The sequence below is a fragment of the Camelus ferus genome, chromosome 11 (genome assembly GCF_009834535.1).
Source record: "Camelus ferus isolate YT-003-E chromosome 11, BCGSAC_Cfer_1.0, whole genome shotgun sequence".
NCBI lineage: Eukaryota > Metazoa > Chordata > Mammalia > Artiodactyla > Camelidae > Camelus > Camelus ferus.
Genome location: NC_045706.1, coordinates 67576259 through 67593148, shown reverse-complemented (window position 1 = coordinate 67593148; position 16890 = coordinate 67576259). Strand labels below are relative to the sequence as shown.

At 42.9% G+C, this 16890-nt stretch overlaps 2 pseudogenes; both read left to right on the top strand.

Annotated features, from left to right (window-relative positions):
• LOC116667318 overlaps positions 1 to 16890 on the top strand; it is a 434058-nt pseudogene that overhangs the window by 27605 nt on the left and 389563 nt on the right.
• LOC102510696 overlaps positions 1 to 16890 on the top strand; it is a 34710-nt pseudogene that overhangs the window by 7227 nt on the left and 10593 nt on the right.

The following is a 16890-nucleotide window of genomic DNA, read 5'->3' as shown; positions in this document are numbered from 1 at the left end:
CTCAGGGCCCAATGATGGATCCAAAGTGTGCTGCTTCTGAGTCTAGTTCCCCTAAGAAGTCACTGTTGGTCTCTCCTACTTGTCTTGGTTTCTCTCTGTGGCTGAAACTGCATGGGGATTCAGAGCACTAGGCAATCCACCTTATGGTGCCCACTGTCCAGCAGAATTAGCATAATTGCTATAGTGGGATCCCCTGCAGAACCAATAACCATCAAGAGGACTGATCCTCAGACACTTCCACTAGGTTCTCCATTGCCTGAGAATGCCTGTGGCTGGAGAAAGCAAATGTCCCTCTTCTTCAGAGATGAGCAGGCTCAATCTCTCATGTCACTAGCAAAAAGTTCATTCTGATCACATGTACATAATATTTCCAATTTAAGCTTAGTGTTCAAAAAGACAGCCAACCTAGTTCCTCCCAATTTTCCCCCTGGGTCCCTGCCTAGTAAATATACAAGTACCCTCTTAGGACTTCAAATCCTAACAAAAACAACTCCAATAAAGTTTAGGACATCATTTAAAGCAGTGACATCTCAATATCAGGAGAACCCATCAAACCACCTAGAAAGACCAAGAAGCTGGTGGAATTAGAAAGACCTGTGCTGGTACCAAGCACCAGTTTGGGGTAGGCTCCAGCTGTCCTCTGGCGGTGTTTCTAGTCTATATGAAGAATAATGCTTTTCTTTCTGAATAAGAACACAGAATGCCAGAAAATACACCATCTGCAGTCAAAGAAAGGAGTCATTTCTCCTGCAGGCATCTCCCCTGTACTTGGGACTGGGGAGACAATGCTGGCCTTCCCAAGGCCAGGACGAGCTGGCTAACGCACCGTGTTTCTCCAGCTTCCTCTCACTGTCAACCCTGGCAGTTTCCTTGCTGGTCTTTTTGTCTTGAACTCTAAGTCTCTCCTTACACCTGTCTTTGTCTCTCCTTTTCTTGATCTCAATCTCTGTCTGTCACAGCCTGTCTCTCGTTCTCTGTCTCTGTCCCTCTCCTCTTTATCTCACTTGCTCTCTTTTGCTCTTCTTGTAGGTAAACATAACTTCTATAGCAATTAATGTTTCATTATTCTATTTCATTAAAAATGATCCAGACATTCAGTGAATTTCCATCATTTAACTTGATTTAGCAGAACTCTGAATTTTCATGTTACTCAAAATCTGGAGGAACTGTTTTTAGGTAGATATACCATAAAACATAATTATTTTTAAGATTTAACCCAAAAGAAATTAGGCAAGAAAAATAAATAAAAGACATTAGATTAGAGAGGAATAAGTAAAATTATCTTTATTCAATGATTCCATATTTGAAAATCCAGAAAGAGGACTTTAGATTTATAGTCAAACAGCCTTCAATAAAGTACCATGATAATTCAATGAGCAAATATAGTTTTTTCAACATTGGTGCTGGGACAATGAAAATCCCCTTGCAAAAAAAAATAATTGTGTACCCTACCTCACAGCATATACAAAAATTATCTCAAAATGGATTAAAGACCTAAGTTTAAGAGATAAAATTAGAAAACTCCTAGGAGAAAATATTGGGTTCAATTTATGTGACTTTGCATTAGGCAAAGACTTCTTATACATGACACCATGAGCAAGCAAGATAGGAAAAACAAATACATTGAACATCAAATTTAAACATTTTGTGCTTCAAAGACATAATCAAGAAAGTGAAGAGATAATCCACAAAGTGGGAGAATATATTTGCAAATTGTAAATGTGATAAGAAATTTATATCTGGAATGTTAAGTAACTTACAACTGAATAATAGAAAATAACCCAAATAGAAATGAGCAAAGGCCTCGAGTGGACATTTTTCTGAATATGATACACAAATAACCAATAAGCACATGAAAATGTGCACAGCGATTTTAGTCATTAGGGAAATACAAGTCAAAACCAAAGTGAGATGCCACTTCACGCCTTCTGTCATTACTATAATTTTAAAATGGAAAGCAGCAGATTCTGGCAAGAATGTGGAGAAATTGGCACCCTTCTACACTGGTGGGAATGCATATTGGTGCGGCTTCTTTGGAAATAAGTTTGGCAATGCTGAAATATCATTAACACAGTTAACATCACTTTGAATTTTAGATAAACACCAAAGAGAAATGAGAACAGCGATCCATGCAAAAACTCATACACAGGTGCTCATAGCAAGAATGGATACAACTCAAATGTCTGTCACTGGATTAATGGATAAACAAACTGTGGTTAAGTGAGAGCTGAGAACACACTGGTGTAGGTAAGGAAAGGGACAACTGTCCAGCACTTCACCTGGTGGGATCTCCTAGTGTCTAGCACCTGGGCAAGTTTCTCTTTGCTCTAAATCATCCAAAGAGACTTTCCCAAGCTCAGGAGAAGGCTCTTCTTAGTGCAGGACCCTTCCTTCACTGAGGAAAATGTAGGGTTTTGACTTCAACCTTGATTCAGCGTTGCTATTTACATTCCAACACAGGAGACCTTGTTCTGGGTATGATGAAGGGCTCTCGATGGTGGGGTGTGGTTTACAGATCCTGATAACTTAGAGCAGAACAGCTGAGGCTGATAAAATGGGCTCCAGTGGTCTCCATCAAAAAGATGTGTGTAATTGAATTACATGGATTGTTCTGGAATGTTCTCACCACCGACTTCTTGGGGAGATCTCTGTCTTAGATAATGAGAGAAAGTGGCCATGAACTTGTGTCCTACATCAGACTCCATGAGCCTTTATCTGTAATGATGGTAATAGGAATAGCAGCCCTAGAAACTTCACAGGGTTATTGTTGGGATTGATTGGAATAATATATATGGAAATACTGGACATTAAAGCATTAATCATATGCACTTACTTGTAAATAATGGTCTTCCAGGGTTTTGCTTTTGGTAAGTAGCCGTTCCATGTGGTTGGTACTAAGCTGGCAGGGAGGGGGCAGGCCATTCCTTCTCACACTATGCTGGGGAAGATGAGTTGCTGTTGGCCCAGGAGGGACATGTAGTGGGGAGATGGGATGAGAGGTGAGGCTCTCTTCCTCCTCTTTGGGGTGCTGTGCTGTCAGAATGAGGATGAGGAGATGTGATGGGAAGACAGGATTAGTGAAGAGATGGCACTGGGGATAGTGAAGAGGCTGGTTGTGTATATTACGGTCTTTCTTTCCTGAATACCACAGTGCCTAGATGATGAGTATGTAGAAGTTGAGACTCATCAACGATGTTTAAAAAGTGAGTGTGACTTTTATGTGTTGTTGGCTTGCAATGTAGGCTTGCTGAGCACAGGGCCTAGCCGGTAGCCTGTCTGTTCAGTGTAGTGAGGACCGGTGTTGGTTGGCTTAGTTGGAGAAGGTGGCCCTGATGGTACGGGTGATACTCCTGCTGTTGAACCTTACTGGGCCCGCCACTGAGCTGCCAGGCACTCAAAGTACCTGAGCTTACTGGACCCTCACTAGGCGGCCGTTATCCTCTTTTATACTTAAGGAAGCAGAAATCTTAAGCAGTTTATCCAAGGTCATGTCACTAGTGACTGTCAGGTATTTGAGTCAAGATTTTCAAAGCCACATTGCTTCCTAAGGCTAGTTTTAAAAATTTTATTCCTCAAATTTGGACTAGCCCAGAAAGACTACAAGATAGTCCTCAGAAAGCTTACATTTCCACTAAGGCATGTGAGACCGTGGAAAGAAATGGTGCCGGGTATTGCAGACATAATTGTGTGCCTGGCTTGGAGCAGTCCTGCTCGTGGTCTTTTCCAGGCCTTCCTGTGGGCTGTCAGAACAAAGGCCTCAGGACTCCTGGAAAGTAACACAGGGCCCATTTTGAGTGCAAATGGGAAAGATTAGCTTTCATGAAAATGAACACTTCATCCATTTGGCCACCCAAGAGGACTTACATCAGGTTCCCTGACTCCTGCCTTTACTGTCCCTTTGTTGTGTGACGCACAGGTTTTTTCCCCTCCCGGTCCCAAACCCCGAGCAACTCCTGTTGCGTTAAATAATCACAGTGCCGTGTACTGCGTGCTGTTATGCTTACCTGCAGACTCGAACCCCTCCCCCTCCCAGAAAAGAAGTTATGTTGCCATTTCTGCAGAGCCTGTCACTCACCAGAAGGAAGAAGACGCACATGTCACTCTTTTGTAGCCAGCAGTCTAAGTTGTGAGATAAACATACCTTGAAATGTGGCTTTTGTACCTTTTTTTTTTTTTTTAATGGTCTTGTGGTTGAAGTATGATCCATGGGCTGGGCTGGTGGCATCAGCATCGCTGGGGAGCTTGCTGTAATCTCAGGCCTGATCCCAGGCATATGGAGTCAGAACCTGCATTTTGATGAGATCCCATGGTGATTCCTGTGCGTGTTTAACATGAGAAGCACTGGATTTTATGGTACTCACCCCCCTCCAAGTTAATGGTTAAGCTTACTGAATGGAGGTTTTTCCTTCTCTGCAAAGCCTGTTTCAAGGATATAATCTTATATTTTTAGAGCCAGTCCCTAAAGAACAGAAGTCTCAAGCACAGCTGTGTAGCATCAAAGGGGTCTTTTACCATTTCTAGCAGCATCTTATTACTTATTCAACTTCATAATCACTCCAGTTTCCTCCACTTGTGATGCAAAGCTAGTAGTGTGTTCCTTTATCTGGGGAGAAGCATTGATCTTGGCCTCTTAAGAGTATAAAAATCAGAGCCCAATACAAATACATCTGATGGAGCTATCATTGAAGATAGAAGCCCATTAACTAATCATATCCTCCTCCTCCCCCAGCATGCACCCCTTTTCTGCTGCTTTCATTCAGCGTTCTTCCTTGGAGGGGAGTGTGAGGTGAACACGGAGAAAGGTGCTCCACACCATGCAGTTCGAACCTCTTCATTTATTGTCCTTGCATCTTGCCTTCTCAGCGGTGGGGCTTAGGCAACCTGGGCCTGATTCCTGTCACTTACTGGCTTTGTGACCACAGCCTCAGTTTCCTCACCCTCAAAATGAAGGCACTGGATTCCAACACTCCAGAGATGCTCCCAGCCCATTTCCATCCTCTCCAACCAGCTCTTCATGACCCAGGGCCACTTCTGCCCCTGCTTCTAGCACCAACCCCCCTTTCTTCTCTTCCTCCTCCACCCTATGCCTTACCTTCTGCTCAGCTTCCTTCTGCCCTCATGGACCTCCTGAAACTCCAGAAGAGCATAGAGGTGGCCCTCGTGGGGTTTTTGTGCACTGTCATTAACTGTTCAAGGAGGAGTCGGATTCCACGTCCAAGGACTTGGAGGTGAACTTGTGACTGCACTTGGATGTATATTGCTGCTTGGTTGATAATGGTGCAGCTCCTTGGGGGCCCTTCAAACAGAAGATGCTCCTTTTTGAAATACTACCTTTCTTTATCCTCCCATTTTTAGGGAGGAGGTTTCCCTAAATCCTCTCCAAATTCAGAGAATTAGGAAATCTTGGATCATTTTAGTATTATCCAATTGTGGCTTGTTGTCCAGTGAGCCCTTGTCTGAGGGGACCTCATTATAGGCAGTGCTCTATAAAGGTGACAGGGCCACTCACATGTAAATGATCTAGCTACGCGTAAATGATCTCGGAACCAACTGTTGAGTTTCACTTGAAAGCCTATGAAGCGTCTAATTGAGGAGCAAATAAGGATGTCAGAGAAGGATCCAAAATCCTGGATTTTTGTTATACTGAGGTAAGTTTTATTGGAATACTAGAAGATTGTTTATATAATAAATTGCTGTTTGGAAAAGTAGCAAACAACAAAAAGTTAAATTTTCAGTTTTCTTTACCTGTAGTTTAAGTTAGAACCATCCCATAGGTTGGAATGTCCAAGTAGTTTGTATTACTTACTTATTGCTAGGGTTCAGATTTGAACTAAAATATTTTTAAAGCACACTGTACAGTGGTAATAGCTTTTCTTTGCAGGATGTTTACTCATCCTTGATAAGCCTTTTACTATTACCTAGGCAGAAAACAGTAACATCTTGGAATGTTTGTACACTGGTGCTTGAGACCCTGGAAGTAAACTGTTTTCTAACCACTGTTATGTGTGTGGCCCAAGGTTCAGTACCTCTCCACCTTGAGTCTTGGATTTGAAATGATCTCATTCAAAATACTGCCTTCTCTTCTTGAGGTGTAGTTGGGATTTTATCAGTGTTAAGTGTTATAAACATAGCTGCTATGTAGGCTGTGACATGATTGCTTATTAGATTGGAAATATCATAAGCCATGTGCCTTTTATTATGTTTAATAATATGAGACCCAGAATTGCCTCCTATATATTTATTTAATGTTTCATGGCAAGACAGTAGGGGTCTGCCATCCCTGTTAAGCAGTAAAGTAATATAAGGAATTGGAAAATAGGACTATTGAAATTGAGAAGAAGGAGGGAATAACTTAGATTCTTTTCAGTTATTAGAAGTCTGGTTTCTTGACCGTGCTAAGCACTGCAGAAAGCCAAACAAGAGTAACGGAGTTTTAGTCCTTTAGGACTTACATCCAAGGCAGGGGTCACCTGATGCTACAGTTCTAGTTGCAGAATTGGAGCTATTCAGAAAATGTTCCTGAGGAATGTAGTAAGCAGGGCAGGCTTCTGGTTTAGTCTTGCTTCTTCCCTGCTTTGAATGCCATTCTAAAAGAGAGTGTTCTTTGTTATGGATCTTTGAAATACAGATTGATCTGCTTCTTTAGAAAAATTAAGATAACTCCCTGGAAGACAATGTAGGTCTAGTTCACAAAACAAATTGTGCAGTGGGCAGGAAGCAGCTCTGTGACCTGAGTTTTGATTGAGATATATATATATATATATATATATATAGTTTTTTTTTTTTTTTTTAATGGATGGCAGGTACACAGGTTCTCACATTAGTTTGTCCACAGTTTGGTCATCTGAGGGCTGTTGGAGGAGGAGATGGGAGCAGGGTGAAAATTACATGAGGTGGGGTGAAACACATGTGAATGTGGTGGGTGGAGATTCCAGTTTGTGAGAATTCAGGCTAATGTTTTATTTCATTTAATCTGCTTGCAAAGCTTTATTTACTGAGCTTTTGTTTCGCAACCAAACATTTCAAATAACCTTTCCATAGTTTTAAGTTACGTGCTGTCCTCAGGAAAGAACATAGAACCAGCAACCCTTCTCCTTACTTGTTGGCAGAGGGTCTCTGTGCTTTTCTGTGGATTTGCGGAGCGGAAGTGGTGGGCTTCTGACGAACTCCCTGAGTAGTCCTGCTCTCTGCTTGAGACTGCTAGTCCTTTTGGCCTCTGTTCTTCCTCCTTTCACCAATCATGCTCCAGCCCTCCAGAGGTCTTCTAGAATCTATGTGTTCTGTTTTTAGCAATACCTAACACCAGTGAAAACCAGAGGGAATAAAAGGAAGAAGGGAGTGGACATTAAGTAAAAGAGGATTTTACTGGGCTACGTACTTATAAAGAGGAATGTTAAATGAAAAATTGTCACATGCCAGGCAAAACGTTTAGTTAATTAAATCTATTCCAGTCCCCAAAGCACTTTGGTTTTCTTTAAAAAAAAAAAAAAAAAAAGAAGCTGCACAGAAGGCCTTAGTACAGTTCTCAGCGTGGTGTTTAAACTGGATTGGCATTTCAGCATCTCTCCTCATCCTCATCACTTCATTCCCAGCAAATCTAAGCCAATGTAACAAATCTAGACTTTGAGACATGCTGGGATTAACCTCTGCTGAGGAGGTGGAAAGCTTAACTTTGGCTTTTGATTGTTCTGGGTTTGTGCTGCTTTTGGTTCATCTTTAGATTTTACTACCTCTGGGTTTGAGTTCCTGTGTTCTAGCCCTTGCTAGGTTCCCACTGAGGAGTACAGGTGCACCTTGCTCTCCTGTGCTTTGCGTATACCGCATTTCTCACAAACTGAAGGTTGCTGGCAAATCCTGTGTGGAGCAAGTCTGTCGGCACTGTTTTTCCAACAGCATTATTTTAAAATTAAGGTATGTAGGATTTTTTTTTATTTTTTAGACATAATGCTTTACTTTTGCTCTGGAAGTGGCGGGCATTTGGATAATGTTCATTTTGGAAGGAAAGCTCTTTTAGGGACAGTAACTGCCGGGTGTCATTTTGTAAGACTGGGACCCAGGAGTCAGCAAGGAGAGGATTTCTCTGTTTGTGGCATTTAGGCCTTGGTGTAAATACCTCTCATAGTGTTTTGTTTGCATCTTTTAGCTTAAGATGTTATTAGATGGTACTAGTCTAATCCAATCCCTTGTTTTGTGAAAACAGGTTTTTTGTTTATCCGAGGAGGCTGCTTCTCTGTCACTGTGCTCGAGTAGTCATTCTGGGACAGAAATGATGGTTTTCAAATCTGTTACATTTTCAGACTTGCTGGAGGGGTTGTTAAAGAACACCGCTGACACTAGGAGGAGTTGGGTAAGGGCCATAAGCAGTAGGGGGAGAGAGGCTGCCACGGGACAGGACTGCAGACTTTTGCTAAAATTTACTTCTCAGCTTGCAGATTATGGCAAAAGAGTAAGACCTGTCAGTTTCCAAATTGCTCATATTTGCATCCTCATCTTGTTGTTTCCAAGCACCCCTCAAACATCTTCTGCTTCTGGTCTGGTCCAGTCATGCTCTGGTGACCAGCCCCAGGGGTCTGGCAGCAACTCCAGCCAGCTCAGAACAGCCAGACCCCTCACCTGGGAACAGTGGCTCCCCTGCAAACCTCTGTTGCTGACACACAGGAAGCACGTTTCTTCTTTCTTAACTTCCAGTTAGAGCCACCTTGGTGGGTTTGAAATGTGTTCTGAGACAGAATAAGCTCGAAGGATTCTGTTAATCTATTCTGATTTATTTAGGATGCAGCAGCGTTCAGTTATGTGACTTATGTTACTGGTTAATTAACCAGCCTGGAACATGTTTCCTTTTTACAATTTGAATGCTGAGAGAGTAATGAAGACCAAATATTTTACAACAAGATCCTTGAGTTTGACTCTGAAATACATATTTTATTTTGCAGCAACTTCCAGTTTTAATGATACTGAAATACTTTCTATTATTAGCAAGTTTTGAATTTTAAGTAAATTAAAATGGAAATGAAGAGTTGTTTCTAAAAATAATACTAACTCTGCTTAGGTAATTTTTTTTTTTATTCCACGTCTTTGTTGGTGAGAAAGGCCTTGACTGGGGAGAAAATGTAAATTTCATGCCAGTCTCTTGTGTAGAGTTAATGAGACTTCTCTGGAACTGTTTCTGAGAATGGATGGGAGTGTCTGAGGCTCCTTTTAGTGTCAGGTACTCTTGCAGTGGTTTCTTGATGATCTCCCCTGACTGACATGATGGGCTGTTTGCATCAGCAGGATTTCCACTATGAGGGGCCTCCCTTTGTCTTACTGAGGAAGGCTCCTTTGTGCATTCTGAGTTCTCCAGAGAGGGTTTGGCTGAGGACTGCTCTTACTAGGCTGGTGCCTTCTACCAGTGGGGGTTGAGGAGATTTGATGACTAATGGGAATAATCATACTGCCTCCCAGGTCTTTTTTAGTGGGGTCTTCTTGGGGTGACTTTCTGGCTTGGAGTAAATTTCCCCCCAAATCTTGTACATTCAGTCAAATATAAGGATGAAAATCTATTCCAAAGCTTAAAAGTTGGGTTTTTTTTCCCCCTGGATTTTGGGATTCTGTGACCATTATTTGCTTCTGCTAGTGAGGATTGTGGAGGGTTTAACATGCTCATTTTTCACTGGGATTTTAGCTAACTCAGTGAAAAATGAAAAGGAAGGCAGAGAGCTTTGTTTTACCCATGACGTCACTTGGCTTACCCAGATTCAGCTGAGTCAAGGCGTGGTAATGAAGGTAGAGGCCCTTTCTCCAGGCGCACCTGACCTTCCTGAGAAGTATAGTTCAGGGAGTCATAAGGAGAGCCTGTCTTAGGAGCACACTGATGGTTTGGAGAGGAAGGGTGGGAGTGTTAGCCTTCCCTTAATCCTCCACTCTTGGTTTCTCTAGGATTAAATTAACATTTATTTGAATGTAGGCTTCTGTTTACCTGAACCCCTGGCCTTTTGTTAATTGAATTTAGTTTGTGAGATTCTGGACCTTCTGCGCCATGGGAGATGTGGGGATATGGAACATTGATACAGTATTCTGTACTCTGCATTATGTAGTTTGAAAAGCACTGTCCTAACCTGAAAAACTTTGTCCATTTATTCTCTTTGGTATGGAAGAGCCTATGGTTTGCTTGGAGGTCAGCCTACGTAGCAGAGGCAGAGACTGGGAGTTCAAAATCTGTAGATACTGACAGGCATATGCAGCATAGGATAAACAAGATTACACTGTACAGCACAGGGAAATATATACAAGATCTTGTGGTAGCTCACAGCAAAAAAAAATGTGGCAATGAATATGTGTATGTTCATGTATAACAGAAAAATTGTGCTCTACACTCGAATTTGACTGCAACATTGTAAAATTGTTATAATTCAATAAAAAATTTTAAAAAAGAGAGAGAGAGACCCATTTCCACTGCCAAAGCCCTGGCCGTTTTCAAAGACAGGGAAGGGATGCCGTGAATGCCCGCTACAGCACTTTAATTGGATGGGTTTCATAATTAATGTGTCCTTAAGCAAAGACTTCTGTTTAATTTGCCTTTCCAGACTGTTTGGTAGAAATTGCAGAGACACGGGGAAGACCAGCGCATCGTCATTGGCAGTCAGTGAGTACAGACTAGGAAGTGCTGGCACCTTTGTTTAAAGGTGGCTGTTTTCCTCAAGCACTTAAAGGAGATTTGGTTTTTGTCTAGTGAGTTGTGCTATAGGTGCACAAGGACTGCCTTTGGGACCATCCTAGTAATTATTAAGGTTACTACAAGTTCCTCCCTCCATTCTTGAGTCTCTTTTAATAAAAATGATGTTATTTTACGAAGGTACCCCCAGCCTTGGAGAGGAGATGAAATTTGGATAAATATTTTTTAATTTATATTTACAGGGGCAGATTAAAACCATTCATGTAAGTAACTGTTTGGCTCATCTGGAGTTTTCCATCTTTTTTGTGTTCCTGCATCCTGTGGATAATGGACCATTCACTGCTGCTAATGCCTGGGGCCCTTGTCACCCTGGCCTACTCTCACTCTCTTTTTCTTCTTCATTCTGAGCCTTCCCCAGGCAGAGGAGGTCAGGCAGGTACACGTGCATTTGGGAAGGAGGTGGTGGAAAAAATATGGAATAATGAGCTCTTCTGACTTTTGGATTCAGCCCTTTAGCATTGGTGCAGTAGGTGAGGTTATTCTTGGAGCCCCAGTTTGAAGATTGCTGTGCAGAAACCCAGCTGTGCCGCTGGCTGCCAGCACTTCTGGTACAAATACTGTCATTTGCTCTTGAGGCAATCTGCTATTTCAGTCCTAGATGCAGTTTTGTAATCTGCTGGGCAAAATAGTAAAGAAAAAATATCTGAAGTGGTGGCATAATCTTCAGTTTAAAAACACGTTAGCAATGTTTGCAGTAGAGGATTTGTTCAGCGTGTCTTCTTTTCTCCTTTCCTTGGCTTGTAAACATAATCTAAATTCATTTTTTCTCACTTGCCTGAGCCACGGTTTCCTTGTGCTGACTCTGCACCCACACAAAGGAAAGATGGAGACTTGAGTAATATTTCTTTAAAATCACACTCTGTGAAGGCTTGGCATACCATGTTTGTTCTCTTGATAAGAAACTAACTCACCCAGAAGTTACTTGGTTAAAAAACACGCTACTACACCACGCTTTCCCAGCCCATAGTCTTCCCTGTCCAGACGATGACTCATTCCACCTTGCAAGGAGCAGGGAAGAAGGCCCCTCTGTTGCCTGCAGAGTGGGGGCTCCCTGAGGGTTTGGGAGATTCCAGAGACCCTGGGATGGAGCTGTGCTCTGCTTTAACAGGATTCATCATTAGGACTTTCCTAGAGAGGGAAGCGTGTCCTCTGGGAAGTACTACATTTCTTTCTGTTTTCGTGGCTTTCTTATTTTTTCCCCCAGCCTGATACTTAGTAAGAAACCCATTTTCCAGTATGACTCCATGTACATGTGCACACACAAGGTGTGACAGTTTTACAAAATAGACAAGTTTCCTATTTCATTGATAAAAAAAAAAAAGCTGGCCTCATTGATTGATTTCACAACTTTATAGATTGTAATTCAGTTTTTAGCCTGAGAGCTTTCCCACTTTAATTCTTTAAAGACCTTCACATCACAGTAGCAGCCTTGGATTTAGGGGAGAAGCGGATGCAGCATATGTGGAAGACTGGCCCTTGGCTGTGGGAATGGGGAGGAGGGTTCACAGATCACTTGGGCACACCCTGAAAGGAGCCCCTATTTGGATTGGCCTCATCTCAAACATGGAACTTGTCAAAGGTGTGCACTAAACACCTCCAAAAGATATTTGATGTGGTGTGAACCTTGATGTGATGGACCAGCCAGGATAGTTTCACACTTACCTAGGCACCTCTGTGATACAGATTTTGCCTTCAGCCCTTGGAAACTACTGGCTGCTGGGGTCTGTTTTGCCGGATGGGATTTCACGCTCCTTTCCTTCTGCGTTAACCTGAGTCAGGCTCACTTGACCGGCTCTCAGCTCCGCTGTGTGCAGAGCCTTTGAGCCCATGAAAGTACATTCCACTGTTAATTTCCTCAAGCAAGTGTGAAGTCCACCTCCACCCTGCATCAGATGGCTTGTCAGAAATGAAAAGGAATTTGAGGTGACATCAGTGTTTGACAAGACATGATTACCCTTTCTCTGCCAAAGCAGGAGCCGTGGAAGTGGGTGCAGTCAGGCTGCAGCAGGGCTCCCCCCACTGAGTCCCTGGCTGGCTTTTTGGTATCTGGGGCAGTGATCTTGTAAAGCCTGCATTGTGAAGTTGGCTGCGTGTGTGTCCAAAGGAAATACTACGTATTAAATAGGAAAGCAGGGGTGGAAAGTTCCAGGAAATTGAAAGGTGAGGTTGACACATCCTTTTTCACTAACGATGCTTCTGTTTTTCTTTCTGAAAAACAATGATGATTTAAAATTTGATCTTAGAACAAACTGGCTCTTATCCATAACTTTATATTTTTAAACATCCTTTCTTAACTACTTATTAAATAAAATCATACTAATAAGTTGCCTTTTATTATTTGGTGTTAATGACCCCAAGGCACCCTAACACAGCGTTTCTCAAACTTGCCTGTCAGATGAGGTACTTGTTAAGAATATTCTGGGACTTTGCCCTCCTCGTATTGAATCAGAATCTGTATGGAATAACACAGGTGAGTGATTTTCTTTGAATATGAGAACTGAAAGAAATGTTGGGTGTGGAGCTAGTCCCGGTGTTCCCAAGCCTGGTGCCTCTCACTGTTATGACCTAATACAGGGAGTCTGGGCCCCACTCCTTACCTGCTGGATCCCAACCTCTGCACCAGGGGCTTTAGGGTTTTAGTTTTCAACAGGCTGGTCATTAGTCTGGAGCGGTAACCCACTCATCTTTTCAGATTCCTTCAGGAAAGGGAACTTGACCCAATGTGCTTGATTATTGGGCTAGGAAATAGCAGCACAAGAAATCCTCTTCTGACAGATATTGATTGACTCAAATAATATTCACATTTCAGGTCCTTAGCATGGGGAGAATTCAAGATGAGGGAGCAGGGCCCCTGCCCTTGAGGCACATGTACAGGTTACTCAGCCTTTCTCAATGGATGAGTTTGGGCAGTGGCATGTGCCCTGCTACCCCAGCTCTCAGGTGGGCGTGTGCCTGGGTGGGGTCAGAAAGCATAGGGCGCCTACTCTCCTCACCTGTTGGCTGCTGTCACCCTCCATTTGTTTTTCTCTTAACAACTTTATGAAATAGTCCCAACATCTAAAAAAGCACAGAGGCGAATATAATGAGTAACCACGTGCCTCCACGTGGTTTTAACAAATATCCCCCATCTTGCTTGAAACCTTCCTGCCTCCCCAGAGTCACTGATCCAGAGGCGGGGTGTTGGGGGCTCCTTTCCTTAGAGAAGCCTGCCCCCTGCTTGGCTTACTGTGTGGGTCCATAAATCCTACATAGTCACATCCCCTTTACATTTATGTAAATGGTGTCAATGGGTATCATTCAGCAACTTTTTTTTTAAGTCAGCATTATGTTTTTGAAATTTGTGCATTGTTACCACGTGACCTGACATGGCCCCATACTTAAGAGGAAAATCAGGAAATGGAAGCCAGACAGATTGAAAATCCTTCTTACTGGAAAACATGCAAGAAGATGTGGGTGGGAGACCAGTTTCTGTTGAAATTTTAGTATAGAACATTGTCATTTATGGGAAAATAGTTGATGTGAATTAGGCACTATTTTGAATAGCCCAGTGTCAACTTAATGAGAATTAGTTGCATGTTGTCTGAAAAGCTCATTGTTTTATTTACTATGGGTGTACTTACTGCAGTTTGGTTCCAGACAAGTGAAAGTTAAGATCTGTGGCATAACATAGGAAGCAGAGGGAGGCTAATTAAAGTTCTGTTGATGATAAAAGGATGACTGGTCAAGGAGCAGCTGGCTTCCCAACTTAAACACAATTTGTCCTATTATACGAGGACAGCCCTCCGCAAGTTCTCATGATTGTCTTTCAAAGGTGAAGGACCTGTGTTTCAGCAACAAGTGTGAAGGCTGTTGCACTCTATTTTTGTTCACCTTTTTGCCTTCAAGCATTATGTCTTCAGGGTTTACCCAAGATAAAGAAGGGGGGTCACAAAACCCGGCTAAGGTTTTCAGTGGTGCTCAGTCCACTCCAGCCATTTACTACACCCTGGAAAAGCCCAGCTCCCTTTCTGCTTTCTCCAGGGAAGTGCCCAAGCATTTGATTGTATTTTGTATCTTTTTCTTATTTTTCCCAACACCCTCGCCTGATGGACTCTAAAATGTTGGTGCTCAGGCCATAACCCAGCAAGGCCCCTGTGTTGCCTAACTAGACCGCCCTGTGTGTGTGTGTGTGTGTGTGTGTGTGTGTGTGTGTGTGTGTGTGTGTGTGTGATGGCTGAGTCCTGCTCTGGTCCTTGAGCTTCTGGCTGAACTTATTTTGCTTGATTGTGCCCTGGATGACTTTCACCTTCAAGTGACAGCATCTCTTGTTGCTTCTGCTAATAATGGTTGGATAAACATTAAGACCCAGCGCCCTGGATGTGTTTTGCCTAAAAAAACATACCACAACTGTGTTCTCTTCAAATTTGTACTGGGTGGGAACATGAGGTCACATGACATTTGACTTACCTGGAGCCAGAGGCTAGACGTGGGCTTGACATTTTGTATTTGCAAGTGCTTTGTGTGTTTATCTCATTTTAATCCCTATAAAACCCCCTTGAAGTGATGATGATTATCCGCATTTTGCAGAGGAGGCGATTAAAGCATGGAGAGTTTGTGATGCAGCCAAGGTCACATGTTCACTGGGTGCCAGCAGTGGGTTAGAATCCAGGTTTGTCTTACAACAGGTTCATGATCCTCAGCCACTATGTTCTACTGGTTTTGTGTAAAACTACCATCAAATGATTGTTTTTTTCCACTTCCTGCTTAAGAAAAAGAGCTGTTGTTTCCTGGAAAAACAAAAATCTTAGGATATCGTTTGTGACTTCGTCTTATTTGATTATGTAAGTATTTATATGTGTGTGTGTGTGTGTGTGTGTGTCTTACACACACTTGGGAGGAAATCAATGTTTTGAATGAACGCATGAAAAAGGAGTAAGTATAGGTCTCCCCCCACCAGGGAAGCAGCTTCATTCTGATTTTAAAAGTTACACACGCTCTTTGTTTTAACAACAGCGAACAAGACAACATGCAGCTAGAAAATAAAAAACCCCAGTGCCTTCACCATCAAGAGACATCATTATATTCATTGAGACTGTCTTGTTAAAGAAATAATTGACCATGTAGATTTCACGTAACTGGTAATAAAGGTCACTATTTACTTTAGCTACAAATAAAATGAACCAGAGGTTTCGGGGGCATCATAATTGAGACTCATTGTCACATGTTGTATATAAATAAGCTGTCCAGTCCTCGATGCTATTTTTGCCCAGTCTGGTTCTGCACTAGTTCTGCTGCACAATGTGCTGATGTGGAGAGCCCTGTGTGCAGGTTCCTGTCCTCCAGGCTCTGTTTCCAGGACCCTGGAAACTGTCCCCCTACTCACAGTGCAGTTGACACAGTGTAGTGCTGTCACGGCCAGGGCTGGAGTGTTTTCCTGACCAGTGTCTCAGGAAACATAGTCATTTATTTCATTCTGCTGTTTTCTGAGCAAATCAGCCTACCACACTCTCCTATCTTCCCCTCCCCTTCTCTCCCTCCTGTCCATTGCTTGCCTGCTTTCCTCTCACAGAAGCACTTAGGAGGTGGAAGAGATCTGAGAATGAAATTTGAGTGGGCCCCTTCTCCTCTGGTAACTCTGCCGTGTGTATTTTTGAAGATACTGATGTGGGCTTGTTGCTGTGAGATGTCGGAAGAGGGTCCTGTACAGGCCCTGCTTCGTCCTGAGTAACCCGGCCTGGCTTGGAGAGCCTGCGTCTCCTTCATCCTTCAGAGAAGAAGAGGGCACAGTTCACGGTTCACAGAGCACCTGGGCTTCCCAAGGTACCGGGGACAGCTGTGTTCTTCGCTAGGAAGCTTGGGCAGCCTGCAGCTCTCAGGCAGCGTGCCCTTCTACCCTGGACACCATCCTAAAATCTCACAAGTGTACTCTATGCTTTTTGAAGCAGTTCTATCCATTGCAATTCCTCTATGAGGCAGTTAGCACAAGCGTTATTTTCCCCACTTTATAGATGAGAAAGCTGAGATACACAGCATATAAAAGTTGCCCTAAGTCACACACTCAGACATAGGGCCAGACCTCAGTCTTCGACCTCTTGGCCACCGTCTTGCCGTCAGACCGGCATTTCCCACAGTGTGTGCCGCTAAACGTTGGTTTCACAGTCTGGTCTGTCAACAAGTGTCAGAGACGTGAGGGTTCA